Source organism: Pantherophis guttatus, chromosome 2 (genome assembly GCF_059756535.1).
Source record: "Pantherophis guttatus breed Tessera chromosome 2, ASM5975653v1, whole genome shotgun sequence".
NCBI lineage: Eukaryota > Metazoa > Chordata > Lepidosauria > Squamata > Colubridae > Pantherophis > Pantherophis guttatus.
The window spans coordinates 217,608,900-217,630,417 of NC_142064.1; the positions used below are offsets into that span (position 1 = coordinate 217,608,900).

At 38.5% G+C, this 21,518-nt stretch overlaps 1 protein-coding gene across 4 annotated transcripts in view; it reads right to left on the reverse strand.

Annotated features, from left to right (window-relative positions):
* Positions 1-21,518, reverse strand: part of WNT7A (Wnt family member 7A) — a 52,343-nt gene that overhangs the window by 24,025 nt on the left and 6,800 nt on the right. The window lies entirely within an intron of this gene.

A 21,518-nucleotide genomic window follows, 5' to 3' on the forward strand; every position in this document is an offset into this window, starting at 1 on the left:
GGGTATTATTAGACATGCTTTAAATTTGCAGCCATAAGCATTTCTTGTCATATCCGAGCACTCTTCTTTTGTTGATGCTCAGACACACCCCAAAGAATCATGCTTTAGTAGAGACAGCATATTTTTAGCATTTCCCAAAAATGTCAAGTTGGTAAATACTTCATAATACAAAACAAGGTTGCTTTTTTTTCAGATTGCAACCCGTAGTTCAATGAGGTTTTTAAATACTCAGCTGGAACACTTTAGATCAGAGAAATGTTGCACCATGTGACTTAATAATGTACAGGGAGGTTTAGACTCAGCATAATAATAGGAATAGAAATGCAGGAGCACAAACTTTATTACACTTACCAGTTACTTGCAGTAACTGATACAAACACAGCGATTGGAAAATGACATCTTCAAAGTACATGGCATACATATTGTACAGATACTCCCTCAATTTATGACCACAATTGAGACCAAAATGTATGTTGTTAAGTGAGAATTTATTGAGTGAGTTTTGCCCCATTTTACGATATTTCTTGCCACGGTTGTTAAGTGAATTACTGCAGCTGATAAGTTAGTAACCTGGTTGTTAAGTGAATCTGGCTTCCCCATTGACTTTGCTTGTCAAGAACTTTGCAAAAAGTAATCACATGACCCTGAGAAGCTACAACTGTCGTATGTATGAGCCCGTTGCCTAGCATCTGAATTTTGATCACATGATCATGGGAATGCTACAAAAGTGGTAACTTTGAAAAATGGTCATAAGTCACTTTTTTCAGTGCTGTTGTAACTTTGAACGGTCACTAAAGGAACTGCTGTAAGTCAAGGACTACCTGTACTTATAGTCAAAGGACTTTTTCTGAATAGTTGTTGAACTACACAAGCTCTAGTATCTATCATATGTCATAAAATAATTTACAGCATTGCTAACTATAATTACCATATTTTTCAGACTATAAGATGCACCAGAATATAAGACGCACCTGTCAGTGCTGGGACGCACTGGGACCTTAGTTTTGGGAGAGGAAAATAAGAAAAAAGCTGATTGGTGGGTGGATCGGCCTGCCAGAATACCCCCAATCAGCTGTTCCCAGAAGTGAACTTTAGCAACAGGTTCATTGATTGTGAGCTCTGCACCTTGCTTTTTTTTCAGCCTTTCAGCCTCTCAAATGGAAGTTTCAGAGGCTTTTTTTTTCATCCTTTCAAATGGAGATTTCAGAGGGTTTTGTTTTTTTTCAGCCTCTCAAATGGAGGTTTCAGAGGGTTTTTTCCAGCCTCTGAAACCTCCGTTTCAGAGGCTGGGCAGGGCTACATTCGGTGTATAGGACGCACCCAAATTTTCACCCTATTTTTGGCGGGGGAAAGGTGCGTCTTATACTCTGAAAAATAAGGTAGCTGGTGCCCTTCATTGATGAAACACATGGCATGTAGTTGCTTTTTAGACTGCATTAAACTCCACATGAGTTTTAGAATCTGAGGAGTCTTCTGCAAATTCCATGAATGGGTGACTTATTCCTCTGTGTTTTTAGACAACAGGCTGCAAAAAGGCCAGTTATCAGAGGTGATTGCCTGTCCTTGCCCAATTAAGGAGAGAGAGAGAAACTAAGTCCCATGGAGTTAATTTGGTCTTCCATAGGAGCTGGGAATTTATTTTATTTTATTTAGTTATTTACAGGGTGGGATTCAAATAATTTAACAACCGGTTCTCTGCCCTAATGATTTCTTCCAACAACCAGTTCACCAAACTGTTCAGAAAGTTAACAACCAGTTCTCCCGAAATGGTGCGAACTGGCTGAATACCACCACAAACTAGTTAGTTAGTTTGTCAAACATGTATGAAATAACAGATATAAGTATAAACATGGACATGAGCACATGAAATGAGTACAAATAAATGGGGACAGTAGGACAGGGATGGTAGGCACACTGGTGCGCTTATGCATGCCCCCTTTACAGACCTCTTAGGAATGGTGTGAGGTCCACAGCAGTCAGTTTAAGGTTGAAGCTCCATAACAACGGAGTCAGGTAGAGCATTCCAGGCATTGACCACTCTATTGCTGAAATCGTCTGGGTCTTTCAATCCCTATACTTCTGGAAGGGATCATATTGGAAAAGGCAATCTCATGTTCTTTATTCTCAGCAGAATTGTTCTCCTTGGGTGATCTATGTATTAATTCTGGCCTCTAAAAGGTTTGGTTACTGAGAATATTTGTTTCCTTATTATTTGCCACAGATAAACTGTAATAGATTCAAGCTTGACATCAATAAAATCTGTTAAGAGAAACCTTTGTGGGTTTATCATATTCCTTTTTATGTTTAGTTTTTATTGCATGTGTAGATAGAAGAATGTTGTGCTTTTAGACTTCTTAAATTCCTAAGAAACATAAAACTATCCAAGGAGTATCTCTGACATAAGAATAATTTAAGTATGATTTAGATTAGACTAAGAGAACAAGCTATATGTATGCTTTTTTTATTGGCATATTTCATCTCAGGAGGATGTTTCACAGACTTTGCACATGATTTAGGAGAAGGTGAACATCTTACCATTTACATGGTTTGATGTTAACTCATTCATAACAACAAAGATAAATATCAATATTGTGCTATTTGGGAAAATATAATGCTCAGAAGGAGATTGATCCTTTAAAAATAAAACTAGGAATTCTTAATTCTTCTTGTCTGTCTGTACAGTTTGAAGAAGGTCTATCTTTATGGTTGTTATGGGTCAACACAACTTGATGGCACTTAATAAAAATCAGGAATCTTCCCACCAATGTCCTGAACTTTATCTCTGAAAGGCCATATGTGCCAGTTTTCTTCCCTATTCGGTATTTATACACTTTTTCATTTATTTTTTAACATTATTTCATGTGTGTGTGTGTGTGTGTGTGTGTGTGTGTGTGTGTGTGCGCGCGCGCGTGTGTGTGGAGAGAGATAGAGGGACGGAGGGAGGGAGGGAGAGAATGCTTGGTGTAGTGGTTAAGACATTAGGCTAGAAACCAGGAGACTGTGACTTCTAATCTCAAGGTCACCAGCTTGGTGACCTCAAGCCACCAAACTTTCTTTCGCCCCTAGGAAGGAGACAATTGCAAACCACTATTGAAAAACTTTGCCAAGAAAATGGCAGTCTTCAAGAATCAGACACAACTGTACTGAATATGTTTAAACTCTTGATGTAAGATATGTTCCTTTTCCAACCCTTCTTGTTTCATGTTCCCCATATCTGCCCAATTTCAGTGCCTCTTTCCTAGTCCGTAATTTGCATCTCCTTTCAAAAGAATTTCAGCCAGTACTGCCCAGAAATCTTATCCATCCCTCTTTAACAACCATTGTAATTCTCACTAGTTTTTCACATCATAACCAAATTCCCTGTATCATGACAATATAGATAGATTGCCAAGGATAGGGTAGGTGGAAGGAAAGTCTGTTACTAAATTCTTAAAGATCTGCAGTTGATCAGAAAATGGCTCCCCTCCTGTCTTAATTATAAAATTATTTGAAAAAAATACTTGAGTTACCAAGGTGTTTGTGTGGAAGAGCTGAGGGCATTGTGCAGTGTGGATGCTAAAAACAAATTCCTAAATTCAGAAAACAGTTTTCCCTTAGCATTGATGTCATGAAATGTGTCTATGCTATATGAATTAACCCAGATTTCTTTGGTTTTCCTTCCTTCCTTCCTTCCTTCCTTCCTTCCTTCCTTCCTTCCTTCCTTCCTTCCTTTCTTTCTTTCTTTCTTTTTTGTGGCTTGCATTTTGCTGTTCTATTGGATTGAAGAATTTATAGTTTGGCAACTTTCCCAGTACTTATGCAAAATTGAGTATGTTGTTATCACTCACAATCTTTTTAAAGATATCATGTGATGCAAATATAACTATAGTTTGGTTCAATCCTCAAATAAATATATAGGACAAATTGTACCCAGCATAAATAGGTGGACAGATGGACAGACAGATCAGTAGACAAATTTCAAGGGAAAGAATAAGTTCAAATTTATTTCCCCAAAAATCTTTTTCTATTTCTTGATGTCTGACTGAGGTCCCTTCCAATGGATAAGGGCTAATTTCAGATGGATTTTAACAATGTTTCTGCTATTTTAAAAAGTACATTTGATTCCATGGTGCATTCAATTATCTTAGAAAGTACTTGACTGAACACAATAGAATTTACCTCTGAGCGTATAGGATGGGTTAAGAATTAAATCTTCTACCCAATTATCCACTGATGATATGACTACTCTATTAACCTCATCTGACCTTTCCAAATATTCTTTTTTGTTTGTTTGTTTTCCATCTCAGGTCATGACTTCAGTTCTTCTGTTGCCTCATATAGTCCAATTTAGTTACCAAAATTTTTAATCCAAAAAGCCTTGTTTTATATCCGCAGTAAGAAAGAGAAAGCTGCTCACCATTGTGAGTAAGTATTTCTGGCTACCTCCTATCAAATATAGCAGGAAGTGAGACCTAAGGTTGAGAGGGCTGTGAGTTAATTAAAGAATAGTAATGAACTATTATATGTGTCAGCACAGGAGTGGTGATTTTGTTGCTATTTTCGCAAATCTCTGTAATACATGAATAGAGCTTTATTTGCGAGGGCTTTCCATTAACACGTGACCAATTTCAATGTTACCATTCAGTCCTTTGAAATTATGACCTATGATCTATGCCCCAGTTGCTCTAGAGTTGTTTCATCTAGTGTATCAATGAATGTATCTTGCTTTAAGATTCTTATCTCTCTAATTGCATAGTATGAGGGCTGAGGAAAAAAAACTCCTTTCAGAGATTCTCTTTGAAGACAAGTCAAGTCAAATCTTCTCGGATGAGGAACTCAAATCTAATCACAAAGTTCCCAATTGATCTGGATGATTCAGACACTCCTGCCCATGCGTAGGGACAGCTTTTAGTAAACTGACCGAGTGAATAGATTTGAGAATCCAGTTCAAGGCAGTTTTCAACACTAATCTGAATCAAGAAATCAAATCAATTTGCTAAATTGAAAAGGCTTGTTTTTTCCTTTTCTTGGGACATTTTTGTATTTAGACTTAGTTTGTCTTAGTACTGGTTACCTTATTTTAAATTACTTTCAAGGTTGGTCTCTAGTCATAACATTGCAATATAAGACAGGGGTCCCCAACCCCCAGGCCGTGGCCTATTTGGAATTAAGCAGTGCGAGTAACTGGACGGAGTGCGCACATGCATGCACCACTTGACTTGCACAAGCAGCAGGCTGGCAAGCATTCATGCATGTGCACATCAGCCCACCACTTGCACAAGTCAAGCTGTGCATGTGCGCCGGCCTACCACTCACACAGGGCTATGTGTACACACACAACGGCCCACCAACCCACTGCTCATGCAGCCCAATTCCCCTGTCCCCTCCCCAGCCAGGCCACCAAGCCTCAAAGATTGGGGACCGCTGGCATAAGATACCGAGGCCTAGCCAAAAAAGAACAAAGTATTCTCTAACAGAATTAGTGTAAAATGATATGAGAAAAGAAAGCTGTGTGCCCTTATTTGTTTGCATATCAATGACTATCACATACTGTATGAAATAGACATAATCTATGTCTATTTCAGATTCATGAATTCCACAGTGCAGTATAAAAGGATGCTGATTTTGTCCAACTGTTCGTTTCAAATTCCTTCTTTGACATATGGTCTCTAATGGAGCCTATATAGCCATGATGGCGAACCTATGGCACGTGTGCCACAGGTGGCACTCAGAGCCATATTGGTGGGCACGCGAGCTGAGCTGCAGCGTGCGTGCGTGCGCCGGCCAGCTGATTTTCGGGCCTTCTAGGCCCACCAGAAGTCAGGAAACACACTGTTTCTGGCCTCCAAATGGCCTCCAGGGGGAGGGAGACCCATTTTTGCTCTCCCCAGGCTCCAGAGCCTTTCTAGGAGCCTGGGGAGGGCGAAAACGGCCTCCCCCCCCCCGGAGACCAGAAACAACCTGTTTTCCAAATTCTGGTGGGACCAGAATTCGGGAAACGGGCCGTTTTTGGCCTCTGGAGGGCTTCTGGGAGTGTGGGGAAGGCCATTTTCACCTTCCCTAGGCTCCTAGAAAGCCTCTGGAGCCTGGGGAGAGCGAAAAACAGGCCTACTGGGCCCACCGTGCCATCCTGTGCCAAAAGCGGGGGGAGTGTGAAGGGGGTCACATGCACATGTGCGGAGGGCAAGGCACATAGAATTATGGGTGTGGGCACGAACACGCATGACCCCTCCGCTCTCCCCACACTTCTGGCATGCGATGGCAAAAAGGTTAGCCATCACTGCTATATAGCCTTTCAGATTTAGCTAAGAAAAAGGTATTTCAGAGCAAAGAAGACCAATATATAACATACTGTATGCCTGAAATTCTTTACTGCACTTTTTCCTGAGACCATGCAACTGCCCTTCATAGAAAGCTACTCTCAAGGCCGTTTTCTGAAGTTGCCTCTCAGCTCTAGGAGGGGACGTAGCAGCTTTAAAGAATTACTGATTGGGGCAATGTTTGCATTTTGGTATGCTCTAAAACAGCTTTTTGGAATTGACTCTCATGGGCTGCAGTACTCTACTATTTACAACATTCTAAAATTCATACAATACTTACAAATGTGTAATTAGATTGCCTTTAAACCAATGTAGTGGTGGCGCAGTAGTTAGAATGCAGTATTGCAAGCTAATTCTGCTGACTGCCAGGGGTTCGATCCTCACTGGCTGAAAGTTGACTCAGCCTTCCATCCTTCCGAGGTTGGTAAAATGAGGACCCAGATTGTTGGGGGCAAGAGGCTGACTCTGTAAACTGCTTAGAGAGGACTGTAAAGCACTGTAGAGCAGTGTCTAAGTCTAAGACAGCCTGGTCCTTTCTAAAAGCTTTCAATGTCAACGCCTTTCAGCCATGGACAACATAGTCAATGACAAGGGCTTATTAAACTCTAGCCCAAACATTATCTGACTAGGTGGCTCAGTGGCTAAGACATTGAGCTTGTCAATTAGAAAGGTCGGCAGTTTGGTGGTTCAAATCCCTAGTACAGGTCTTTTGCGTGAGCAGGGGGTTGGACTACATGACCTCCAAGGTCCCTTCCAACTCTGGTACTGTTAAAACATACAGAAAGTGTAAATTGCCTACCCCTTAGTGGCAATTGAATCTTCTTTCTCGCTCTTGAATCTTCTTTCTTATCCGCCTGTTTAAATTTAGATTTGCTCATGAAAACTGTCCAGTTTTAAAGGACGGAAACAAGGACATATTGGGTAAGGATTCAAAGCAATTTGCTATCCCAGAGTTATAAAAAGCTTGGTAAGATATTGATTAGAAATCATACCCATGCTTCATTAAATTTGAAAACTCTTGTGGTTTTTACTGATGACACATGAGCTATAACATCAAAGCATTTCTTCCTTAAAATGTAAAGTAAGTAGAAAATAGGCTAGCTTTCTTAAAACCCAAGTTTCTAATTTTAAGTTGCTGTTGTATGCAACAGTGTATGGTTATTGTTTTTAGAAAGTTTTTTAAACTCTGAAAATAAGAAAGATCCATCATTGCAGGTAAAAGAGAGAGTAGGAAGGAAGAGGCGCCAGTGTAAGAAATTGTGTTGAAGAAAACATTGCCCATACCAATGACTTAGCAAAAATAAACAAAAAACACCACCCTTAAAAAGCTATATCCAGTTAACAATTGAACTCAAAATGATAAATATGCCAAAGGAAATTATGTATAAGAAATTCCCACCCTAAGCTATTTTAGACAGTATGAAGCATAAATCAAATAATACTGTTTTTAGAGGGAGGGGGAAATCTTGTTCAAGAAACAGCTCCAAGAATAATTACAAGTCTTGCTGATGACTAGAGATGCTCCTGGCCAAGGTTTTTATCATGCCATTGCCTGTCTCCTTCTCAACATTTTATGGGGAGTCTAGATAGCTTAATAACATCTTTCTTTGGTACCCTCCTGTGCTTTCCCACCAGTCTGTCTTTTTTTTCTCTAAGAAAAATATCTATTCCAAAGGTGGAATAGCTGGAAAATGCTTTTCCAATTTTTAATATTAGTTGCTTCTAGGAAACATCCCAAACATATTGGGTAGCAGTAGATCCAGGACTATTTTAAAAAAATCCAATTCTTTGTGTTACATACAGAATTACAATTATATTATATAATGTATACTGCAAAGAAGAAAGATAGAAATTTCTTGTCACATGAAGTTGTGATTACAGGTCACTAATATGATTGCTAAGGGACAAAATAGGAGACAATTCTTGCTTTTAGACTCTGCTTGTGAGTTATTCAAGGTAGCCACACTGGGTCTGAGACCTCCACACTGGGTCTCTAGTTTGAAAATTCTCAGCCAGCAAGGACAATTGCTATGGATTGTCAGAGCTGCAGTTCAAAACATCTCAAGAGCTTTATGTAACCAACCCACATGGGCCTTTGGTTTATTTGTGATATTTACATTTGTAATTATGTTTCCTATTTTCTCCAGATGGGTGAACTGATTTGTGAGGGTATAATCCACTAAAATTATACCAAAAAAGAGAGGGTTTCACCACTGAGAAGAATTATGCATCATGCAAAATCTTTGTAACATTATTTGAAACAATATTTAAATAATATTGCAATGCATCTTATTTCCATTTGCAAATATATACCTCTAGGCATTTTTATTAAGAAGAATTGCTCTGCTGGTTAGTTAGTCTCAAACAGCATATAATTGCAGTCACAATTATCTGAAGTTATCATATTTATTCAAACTTGTGTGATTAATTTATTTTAAAGAATAGTTTAAAAATGGATAATGTGATGGCACATAATCAATCAAAGTAATGTTCAGAATGATTGCAGTGGAATAATTTGCTGCATTTGCTGCATTCTACTGCAAATCAAACAAATACCACTTTTAAGGTATTTCTTCTGTTAACTTCCTTTTCTTGGAGAAATTATCAGTTTCACCCTAGCTGTTTCACCTGTTATTAAAAAGTTTATATTCTTTTTTTTCTGAACGCTCTGCAAGGCAGTTCACAGATAAAATATTTAAACATTGTGCTTATGTTAAAGAGAAACGACATAATTCACACAGCAGGAGTTCCAAAGCTGCAATCTAAAAGATGCTTTCGGGAAATAGCAGAAATGGGAGCAATGCAACTAGCTACCAATTTGTTAAATTTCTATAATCAGTGTCTCTTTGGATACAAATCCCTTCAGCATTGAACTCTGCATCAAGCTTTTAAAAATGGTAAATATGAAACTGTTAGTATTGAAAGATGAAACAGTTAATCCTTGATTTACCATCAGTCCATAAGCAACAAAGGGCCTATCTGGGGGATATCTGGATTTGAAGGTCTGGTAGCCCCGCCCTCCCTGCAGTCATGTGACTGTACTTCAAGTCCTCAGAAACCAGGCTACATTTATGGCATTTTACAATGTCCCGTGGTCTCATGACCATGTTTTATGATGGCTTTGCTGAAAACCAGATTTACTTCCAGTTTTCGGCAAAACCAGCCCATAGCAAATCCTGGGTGCATGTAACAACTATTAGCATTTTTTCAACAACCATGACATTCACTTTACAACTGTGTCATTTGCTTAACGACCACTGCAAAGAAGATTGTAAAATCAGGTTGCTCACATGACCATCACAATTTACCACCATAATGAGCAGACTGCATTATAGTCATAATTTAAGGACTACCTGTAATCCAACAAATCCAAATTCAATATACATCTTCCTTGGAATATATGTTTTGATTGTGAATCAACACAATCAAAGAAGTGGGGAGAAGGGGAAAGCAGGCAGGGAAGAAGACAAGAAGCTAATTTAGCACAAAGAAGAAGAACTAAAGAAGCTTCTTGGATGAGAAGCGAAACATCTTCAAGGAAAAACAAAAGTCCAGTTGCCTTTTGAAAAAGTAGCTTTGGACAACCATGGCATGGATGACTGAGAATCTCCATAGGCATTTAATTTAGCACAAAAAGCTAACTTACAATAATATGCTCTAATAAATTATTAACATTTAAGAAGAGGTTGCGCCTGTTGAGGTATGAGATGAGATACAGTAAAATGTCTCCATAGCTCCATAACCCTCCATAGGGTTACCTGCAAAACCTGAAGACTTTTCAGGGAACATAAAAAGCCTACATCAATCAAAGAATGTAATTTAACATTCACTGGAAACTTAAATCAGATTGATTAAAGATTTCCCTAATTCTAGAGGCCACAGAACCAATAGAAATATGTGGCAAGTTCATATCATATTCAAAATGTAGAGTAGAAAGACTCCTTCATTTGATGGGATATACATTTCAGTGGAATTGTAGATCATCATGATGGACACGCATACATGTATGTTAAAGTATGTCAAAGCACAAATACTGAAACTATATTTGGAAAGACCCAACAGACACTTTGAGATAGATAAATAGTGATTTAGAACTACTGCAACTTTTATCTTCTTCAGGAACAAGGGACATTAAAATGGTGGTTTATGGAGATTACTAGAAAGATTTCTGACAGTTCTGGATTATTTTTTCAAACCACTGGATAATTTTTCAAACTATCTTTTTGGAACTCTAGTTAATTTGTTGAATGGGATATTATTTAACAGTTGACCCATGCACTCCTAAACAGTTTTTACCATTAAATAAAACGTATGTCTTCTGTTTTCAAATAAAATCCAGGATTTCAATTTTCTGAGAAATGCTACCTTACCTTTAACAGGAACCTTAGCTAATCTCAGTTTGTTTGCCTAATGCTCTTCTTGTCTGTTTGTCTTGAGATTCAATTTGATAGTCCATACCCAATTTTACTTTTTTGCTAAATCAGCTTACTGAGATAATATAAAGGACTCTAGAGGATTTGGAGATGTGAGGCAAGCATCCAAAATAGGAGTATAACTTGTGGTACCATAGAACCTGAACATATGCAAAATTTTGATGAGGATGATCATGACTGTTTAAAATCAGTTAAGAAGAGATAAAATATAGAAGCTATAGGGATAGGGACAACGTCTTCATTTTTCAATGAATCACCATTTTAATAAATCTATGTTCAACTAGTTGCAGAAAGTAATAGAAGTTTAAACTATTTAAGAAAACAAAATGAGAAGGATGCAATGTAGCACAATTGAATATTTATTTGACCAAGTGCGATTAGACACACAAAGAATTTGTCTCCAGTGCAGAAGCTCTTGGTATACATGCAAGGAGGAGGAGGAGGAGGAGGAGGAGGAGGAGGAGGAGGAGGAGGAGGAGGAGGAGGAGGAGGATAAATAGTAATACAGCCATCATAGTACTTTGGTAAATATGCACAGAGACTTGGAGACTTGAAAATACTTCATACTATCAAACTAGCTGTGTCATAAATTAGGTATTCTGGAAAATAAAAAAAGACAAATTTGTATTTGTCTCACCGTAAAACATATGTTACATTTTCTGCTATTTAAGGTCAAGGGTCAGGGAGGGAGTTATCTGAAGAGACATGTGCTGAATTATACAATGATTGTGAAAATATAAAGATGGAAAGTACAGCAGAGCTTGCCAATTATGTGCCATGAACTACATTATTTCACATCTCTATAGAAGTCGTAATTCATAAACAGCAAATTGAAGATGAGAACCCATCTTTTCCCCAACTATCTAAATCTACCTCCTTCAATTCCATTACCGGGCATAGATATGACCATTAAACAAAACCTGTGCAATGAAAAATGGTGGCCTCAAAAGTAATATCAAATGCCCATTTCTCTTGATAAACAGTCAAATCTTGCAAGGTGCAGAACACCTCCCACGTTTCCTAGATCTCCCTGGACTTCATGGGGGCGGGGAGCCTGTTCTGAGGCTCAAGGTATCAAGTTGAAAAATAGCTCCAAAAGAAAGACCACTGCCTTTTAAATATGTTAGCAATGCAGCTTTATACACTGGAATGCATGAATGAGATTTTTGCCCATTTCATCATGAGGCAAAAAGAAGAAGAGGGTAAAATAAATGTCTGGCAGAACCTAGCACAATGTTCTATATGCTTACAGTAAATCCATTCATTTCATTCATACTTAAAAGGGAATTGGCCCAATTGAACTCAGTAGAGCTGCTGAGTACAGGAACAGTAGCCCTCAACTTACAACAGTTCATTTAGTGCAGCGGTTCTCAACCTGTGGGTCGCGATCCCTTTGGGGGTTGAACGACCCTTTCACAGGGATCGCTTAATACCATCGGAAAACACATCATCGCGCTAACCCCATCACATACACCCCGGAGTATTTTATGGTTGGGGGTCACCACAACATGAGGAACTGTATTAAAGGGTCGTGGCATTAGGAAGGTTGAGAACCACTGATTTAATGACTGTTCCAAGGTGCAACAGCACTGAAAAAAGGAACTTGCAACCATTTTTCAGCTGACGGTTGCAGCATCCTCGCAGTCAGGTGATCAAAATTCGGATGCTTGGCAACTGGTTCATATTTATAATGGATGTAGAGTTCTAGGATCATGTGATCACCTTTTGGAACTTTCTGACAAGCAAATTCAATGGGGAAAATCAGATTCACTTAACAACAGTGTTACTAACTTAACTACAGCAATTCACTTAACGACTGTGTCAACAAAGGTTATAAAATGGCACAAAATTCGCTTAGCAAAAGCATCACTTAGCAACAGTAATTTTGGGCTCAATTGTGGTCGTAAATCGAGGAGTACCTGCACTTTGCATAGAAAGTGTTGGATTAATCTCATAATACTCACCCAACATCATCATTTTGAAATAACCGGCAGGAAGAAGAACAATACGGGCAAAAATTGTAGTGCAAATGTGCTATATTACTGCTCACTGACTTCATTTTAACGTCTTCTCGTAGGTATTTTCACAAAAAAGTCACTATTTAATTACAAAATCATCCTGACTTGATATGTGGCTTCTCAAGGATACTATTCAACTTATCTGTGCCATTAGAGCATCAGAATACATTTTGTGCAATTGTGTTTTCTTTTGGAGAAAACTCTTAGCAGAACTTTAATCAGCATTAAAGAACCTAACTCTTCTAACGCGCGGTAATGCAATCCTTTGTTTCTCTAAAACATGTACTCACAAGATACATTTGAAGGCAGGTATGAAATGAAAATTCCTGTAAAAGTGACCTTGGGGCAATGTTTTTATCTGCCTATGACAGTCACTGCCTAGAAGATTGACTCTGGCAAAAAGTATCATGTTAATTTTTAGATACTCCATGCCAAATTTCCAACTTGGCTTCTGTTTTTTGGTGGCTGTTTTTTTTTTTCTTTTTTGGATGCGAAAAAACAAAACAAAAACCCCAACACCATCTTATGCCTTTTCCCCCATGTCATATATATAAATTATTTAACATGCCTATCTTGTTCTTGTTGAAATCAAAGTAAACTTATATTTATTTCCTGACAGTCATTACTTCATTATTCTCCGTGCAGGTGTTACAGGTCAGAAAGGAAAAGCAGTCGGGTAACATGTGTATTAAATGCTTTAGTTTTCAGTTTTGCAAATGTGTAAAGTTTGTTTTTTTTTCCCCTCTTTTCTTATTTTTGTAAATCTATTGTGTTCACTGAAGTTGACCTTTTTCCAAAAACAAAGACATTCCACTAAAATGTGTATTTCTTTGCAATTTTCCTTAGTCTGTTTAGGATTTGCAAGCAATCTTGCTAAAATAATATTTTTTTCTACAAATATTTCCCTGTCGGGTTCTTCATATTCTCTGAGTTTCATTGGTTTCCTGCAAATGTTTCATTATCAGCCTATATAACATCAGCAGTGCACTGAACTGCCTGCACTAAAACCATTAACTGAACACAATAACCCAATATGGGAGTCCTTGAATTGCAATCATTTGTTTAGTGACCATTCGAAGTTACAAACAGAGACGAGAAAAGTGACTTACAACTAGGTCTCACACTTACAATCATTGCAGCATTCCCCATGGTCACATGATCAAACTTTGAGTGTTTGGCAGCTGGCATATATTTATGATGATTCCAATGTACCGGGGTCACATGATCACCATTTCTGACTTTCTGAGCCAGCTTCTAACAATGAAAGTCAACGGGGAAAGCCAGATTTGCTTCACAAACATGTGATTCACTTAATGACTACTGTGATTTACTTAACAACTGCAGCAAAAAAAAAAGGTTGTAAAATTGAGCGCAACTCACTTTTAGAAATACCTTGTTTAGCTATAGAAGTTCCAATCGCAATTGTGGTCATAAACTGAGGACTGCCTGTAACTCAACCATATATTTTCTACTATTGGAATTATTTAATTATCTTTAATGTAAGAGCCGCAGTGGCGCAGTGGTTAGAGTGCAGTACAGCAGGCTACTTCTGCATCTGGGGATGTGGTGGCCCAGCGGTTTAATGACGCTGGAACTGCTGGCTAGAAATGGTCTGCATTCCAGCAGTTTGAGTCTGGCTGTCTGAGATGGAGTGAGCTGCCACTGCTTGCTCCCTGGCTCCTGCCCACCCAGCAGTCTGAAAGCCTGCAATATTGCAAGTACATAAATGGGTACCACTTCAGTGGGAAAAACATAGCTGCATTCATATGTGCAGAGAGCAGAAGACGGTGCTGGACCTGGCTGGACATAAGGTAACACAAAACAAGGCAAGGCGAGATCGGTGGCGGAGCCCAAAACAGCATCAGTACCTCTAGTCAGCTGGTACAAGCTGGTTTGCCTCCTGAGGTGCACCAAGGATAGGCATGCAAGTGTTGAACAGAATGAACTAGCAATTTAGGCAATTCAGGACTGCATTGTATCTAGCATTTGTAGATCTCCCTGACATTGTATGCCATACACTCCATAAATAAATACTCTCTTCTGGTGCAATGGGGCAAGATAAATTTTATTCTGTATGTTATTATCAGTACTGGGCCACAGTATAACCCATTTTACTCATTCATGACACTCAGTAAGTCAGTGTTAACTGCGTCTAGATATAAGGTAGTGATTTTCATATCAATCAGGAATTACAATCCAACTTTGTAAATCGATCCCAAATAGTGAACAGTATCGTGAATGACAATGGTAATTAAAGTAACTTAATAAGTTACTGTAGGTATATGACCCTCATCCTAGGTCAATTATTCTAATAACACTGGTTTACATATCCATCAAGTGCTAATAGGTTATCATATAATATTCTGCTGAAAGCATTTCATTATAAAATAAATTAATTTAGAATTTCACCAGTGTGATTTATAATTAATTGAAATAGATTTTTATCTTACATTTCTTTCATTAAAGAAATATCTCCCTTTATCTTTAAAAGAGTTTTTAAAGGCATCAGAGGCATCCAAAGTAATGGTCACTGGCTTCAAAATGGAGAACACAAACAGGCAATTGAAGCTTCACCCCTTTTTAACATGTGTCAAACACACTACATGCATGTAAAAGGAGGCAGGGTTTCAATCCTCCCGCTGCACTTTCCATTGGGAAGCCAGTGACCAGTGTTTGGGGTTCCCTGAAAACCATGGAGTCATTTATAAATCTAACTCAATCATCCCCAATGAGGAGTAGAATCAAAATTCCACAGACTTTTTTTTCCCCTTTGGATCTTTTTATTTGTAACATAATGATCAATCCTCAAGCGTGAAGCTAGCTAGATTTGCCTGGTTCTTTTAATTTATTAAACAGGCTTTTGGATTAGTCTAATATCAGGTTCTTTGAACTAGGGTGCTGGAGAAGACTCCTGCGAGTCCCTTGGACTGCAAGGCGATCAAACCGGTCAGTCCTAGAGGAGATCAACCCTGACTGCTCTTTAGAAGGCCAGAGCCTGAAGATGAAACTCAAATATTTTGGCCACCTAATGAGAAGGAAGGACTCACTGGAGAGGAGCCTAATGCTGGGAAAGATTGAGGGCAAAAGAAGAAAGGGACGACAGAGAACAAGGTGGCTGGATGGAGTCACTGAAGCAGTAGGCATGAGCTTAAATGGACTCCAGAGGATGGTAAAGGACAGGAAGGCCTGGAGGAACGTTGTCCATGGGGTCGCGATGGGTCGGACACGACTTCGCAACCAGTGGTGGGTTCCTTCTGGTTCGGTCCGGTTCGGCCGAGCCGGTAGTGGTGACGATATGACCTCACCGAACCGGTTCTCCCCCCCTGCCCTCCCATCCCCCCCACCCCCATTATTCTTACCTTTTATTTGGTCCCACCCCCAATCTATTGCTGCCTCCTGAGTCCCAGCTGATGACTAGAGGGAAAAAAACTGTTTAAACTCTTGCTGCGGGGCTTCAAAGGGCCGTCCTACAGCTGATCAGTGTTAAAAGCAAACAAATGACTCGGGTCGTAAGTGCGAGGACCTTCCAGAAATGACTCTGACCAGCTAGCCACGCCCACCTAGTCACATGACCTCCAAGCCACACCCACAAAATAAGCCACGCCCACAGAACCAGTAGTAAAAAAATTTAGAACCCACCCCTGTTCGCAACTAACAACAACAAACATCAGGTTATGAACATCCACAGCTATTTTTCAGTGATGGGCAAAGCCACAATGCACTATATATACATCCAGTTAAGTATGTAACTGTAGAAAGAAAGGACTAGAATCTTGAAAGGTACCTTCGCTGAATCAAAAAGCATTTGTCTATTAAGATCAGTAGTGTCTCTGTCTGCTGTGCATAGAATTAAAGACTGGAGTCCTTTCCAACCACAATGAGTTAGGATAGAAATTAAACCTGGGATTTGTCCAACAAACAAAACGGGACTCTGCAACTGATCTGCAACCCTTCAAGCATTTTGAAAACTTTAGGAGCCTTCTGAGAGATCATACTAGACTCTATGGAGAACAGCTTTTGCATATGGATGGAGGAAAAATGGATATATTTGGCTATAGTTTAAAACTCACTTTATTTCCATAATTTTGATTAGCTACTTTCTTCATCAGCTAACACAAAATATTTTCTACAATATTTAAATTTTAAACTTCAAAAATTCTCTTGAATCCAGATGTCTTCATGGAATAGCAGATTACATACTGAATTGTACATTTAATAATAAAATATCTGGTCATAAAGTCAGTTAATTAGATCTTCAGTTAATGGTGTTCTCTAAGATGCTGATCAAGTTACACAAGAATGTCTGACATTAGTCATGAGGTACTTCTGATCAGTCAAAAGGTAAATCAAGAAACAAGAACATAATCTATATTGATTGGTTAGGAACTTAATTTGTTTTGAACTGCCCATCATTCCCATTCAACTCTCTAGATTCCAGACTTATTCATTGAAAAATAAATGGCATATTTGGAAAAGAGTTTACAAAGGCCACATTTATATATCTTATTAGATTTGAGTGCCCTAGCCTCTCAGTCAAACTTTTAAGCAGTTGCGTGCCAAATTGCCTAACTTGAGAAGGTGAGACCCTTATTTAGGAAGGATCGGGGGAAGAGGTCAGGAGAAGCATACCTTGTAGCATTATAGGTATACAGTATCACATAGAATACTGTAGGTATATCACAAAGTTCTTTACTCAATAATTGCACTGCTCCTACAATTACCTTCAGCCCTTTGGCCTACCCCATCCGCCAATCTCAGCCCAATAGAGGATTGACTAACAGCATTGGGTAATTCTACAAGGTACACTCTTCTCCTCTGACCCTGACTCACAAATTGAACATAAAAACCCTGGATTATTGAGATGGATTTACATAACTCATAATGTTCCTACCATTGTTCTACTTTTTCCAGTCTGTGTATTAGGGTTTTGTAAAGCTCTTAAGGAGGCTTCATTTCAAAGCATGAAGAGCCCCTTTGAAGCTGTTTGGCCAGACAAGACATACTGACACATACTTATAAACCAGCAGCCATGTTGATTCCTTTCATGTCACTGTGAGGCCTCATCTCTGGTTCTGGTGGCTAACAGAGGCTTCTGCACATGTCAACCACTGGAAACACTAGAAAAAACTTTCAAGTGAAACTTCTTGCTCAACTTGGTCCCTTCCACATCATAAGAAGCTTCCTTGAAGCAAGATCCAGCTGCCTCATATACTCCTGTTTCTAACCAAAATGGGTTTCATCTGCACGCATCAGAGATGAGGAGAATGTTTTTAATGTTCAGAAACTCAGAAAACCCATCCAAAAGTATGGACCAAGCTTGAAAGATTACCAATTCCTATTTTTGTATCCTTTGGGGTTTTTTTTAAGTAAATCCACTTGGAGAACATATTTTTGAGTTGAGGGCAAGGAAAAAGGATTATGTAGCAAGATGTAAAGCATTGTCTTTGAAATATTCAGAAAATGTATTAGAAGATTCTCTACTGTGATTATTTAAATCACACACATAGGCCAAAATTCAAATACTGTACAGGTAGTCCTCAACTTACTATTATTTATTTACTGAGCATTCAAAGTTACAATGGCACCGAAAAAAGTGACTTACACCCAGTCTTGCATTTATGACTGTCATAGTATCCATTCCACATGGTCACATGATCAAAATCCAGGCATTTAGCAACTGGCATGTATTTATGACAGTTACAGCATCCCAGGGTCATGTGATAACCATTTACAACCTCCCCAGCTGATTTCCTATAAGCAATGTGGAAAGCTGGATTTATTTCCATGACCATTTGATTCACTTAGCTGCAGTGATTTGCTTTAAAACCATAGCAAAAAATTAGGCACAGCCTAATTAATATGTAACAGCCACCTTGCTTAGCAACTGAGATTCCAATCTCAGTTGTGGTTGTTCATCATGGACTACCTGTAGCTCTTTTTACTCAGATAACAGATTAACAGAGTTGGAAGGGACCTTATAGGTCATCTAGTCCAAACTACAGCTCAAGCAGGAGACCTTACACCATTTCTGACAAATGGCAGTCCAATCTTTTCTTGAAAGTCTCAAGTGATGAAGCTCCCACAACTTCTGAAGGCAAGCGGTTCTATTAGTTGATTGTTCTCACTGTCAGAAAGTTCCTCCTCATTTCTTGGTTGAATCTCTCCTTGGTCAGTTTCCATCCATTATTCCTTGTCTGGCCTTCAGGTGCTTTGTAAAACAGCTTAACCCCCTTCTTTCTGTGGCAGCCCCTCAAGTATTGGAAGATGGCTATCATGTCTCCCCTGGTCCTTCTCTTTACTAGACTAGCCATGCCCAGTTCATGTAACAGTTCTTCATATGTTTTAGTCTCCAGTCCCCTAATCATCCTGGTTACTCTCCTCTGCACTTTTTCTAGAGTCTCAACATCTTTTTTTATAGTGTGGTGACCAAAACTGGATAATACAATATAGTGTATATATATTCAATAATACAATATAGTGCAGGTGAGCAGATTTGCCGCATTAGGAATGAACAATCCATCCTTCAACAACCCTTCATGTTTTAGGCACTTTCCAATGATATCATTGGAAGCTCTTTTAAAATTTGCTGTCAACAAAAGTTTTTTTAAAATCTTTAATTAACTGCTAATTAGAGATTATACTATTCTAGCCTAAGGGTTAGGGTCCCAGATGGATCCCCAATAGCCATTTTATGCTCCCTAAGCAGAAGGTAACTCAAATTTAGTGAAAACTGAACAGATCTGGCAATTAAAGAGAAGAAACCATTATGCTAGGAATAAGGTTATGGCGTACATCCACAAAATCCTGTGACAAACTCACGACAAGGCAGCAGAGAATCTGATGGTAAATTTTATCCTCAGAATCACAGTGATCTTAGGCTAATTTTCAGCTGTATGAATGCTTAAGAAAGTTATAAAAGGGATAAAAACTTGGGAATCGATCTGACAGGAATGAAAGATTGGTTCCTACAAAGAATACACGCCTGTTTATTTGTCTTGAGGTGGTGTTGCTTCAGAATTAGATTATGTTTCTCCAAATCTTCAGAGATGTTATAGCATCCACATGGTTATGCTATATCTTGATAACTTGGAAAGTATTTGCATTATTCTGTATTTCCAAGTTCTTCAAAGGGCGACATGGAACTCCCTTTGACTTATAGCAGAGAGTTGGTCAAGTAGGTGATAATATTCACACCATCCCCAATAGCTTTTAGTTCCTAACAAATAATTTTCACACTATCCCCAATAGCTTCTAGTTCTTAACAAACTCCAAGCCTTTCACCTTTCACTCTAGCAGTATTTTCTAGGACCCAAATATATATGTTAACCATAAAAAATAAAATTGTAACATATACGTATAAGAAGGCAGTCGATCTGAGCTTCTAAATCACAAGACAGATACATGAAGATATTTTAAAAATATTTTAATGAGTGTAATTATTCTGAAGTTTTCTCTACAAAAAACAGGAATGCTACATTTGGTGAACCTAGAACTATCTACCTGAAAGATAAAGCATGACTTCAGAACTCAGGAAGATCTTAAACTTCTGTTGCAATTTGGAGTATTCATACATCTATTTAAGATAAACTTGCCAAAGCATTTTTTTTTAGGCTGTCCTTAGTACAATAGTTTGTTTCAGTATATAAGAAACATACACCGTTCACAGTACTGTACTGACTTCAATGCACATCTAAGTATTGGTGAATTAAGACTAAATGGGTCTGGATCAGTTCTTCCAGCAAATCAAAGCAACTTGCATCTTAGACACACCTTCCTCTTAGTGTTGCCTTTACATTCTGCCCCTTAGGCTACTATAGGACTCTGTCAATGCTCTTTCTCCCAAATCCTCTTTGAACTTTGACTGGCTTCTTTCCAAGAATACTTAAATCTGAGGACATGGATGTAAGCATGTCATCTCTGTTAGAAATAACAGCTGTGAATAAAGGATTAAAAGCATCATACAATTACATGTTTGGAACCATGCCCTTAGCATGTCTTGTTGTCAGTTGAAAAGAACATGTAAGGAATCTTTTGGTGTTACAAACCATGGAATGATTGAATTGCAGCTTCATCACATTTAAAATGAAGTCATTGTATAATTATGTTTCTCATATGCTAAATTGATGGGAGGAGGCTAAATTATCAAATAAAGAAAGTCAATGCATCCACCTGATTATTCATGAGCAAGAAAGTGGCTGAAATCATGAACAGCAAACAAATACACCTCACCTCTAAAGAGAAAAGAATGCAGATGCTCTCAAGGAATTCCTTACCTCAGATGTACTCAGCAGGGAGCTTTGTTACACAAAAAATAATCATTAGCAATAGTTGTCATTAATTGCACTGGAAGTACTAAGAAAAATCTGCAATGTTTTTCAGCTATGATTTTTAAACCTACATTCTTCCTTGAAAAGTGGCACTAGCACAAGTAACATCCATGCTATCTACTCAGAAGCATAAAATTATAGAATTATTTCTTGTGGGGCTGCACTGTATATAGGACTATAACTCAGTAGATTACCACTTTTCAGTAAATAAGTTAATGACGTGCACATAATCCTCAATTTATAACCATTCATTTAGTGACTATTTGAAGTCACGAAGGTATCCCCCCAAAAAGTTCATGTATTTATGAAGGCTGCAGCATTCCAGGGTCATGTGATCATATCTGTGACCTTCCCAGCCAGCTTCCAACAAGCAAAGTCAATAGGGAAAACTTGATGGCCTTAATGTGTGATTCACTTTAAAACTATAGTGATTCGCTGAAG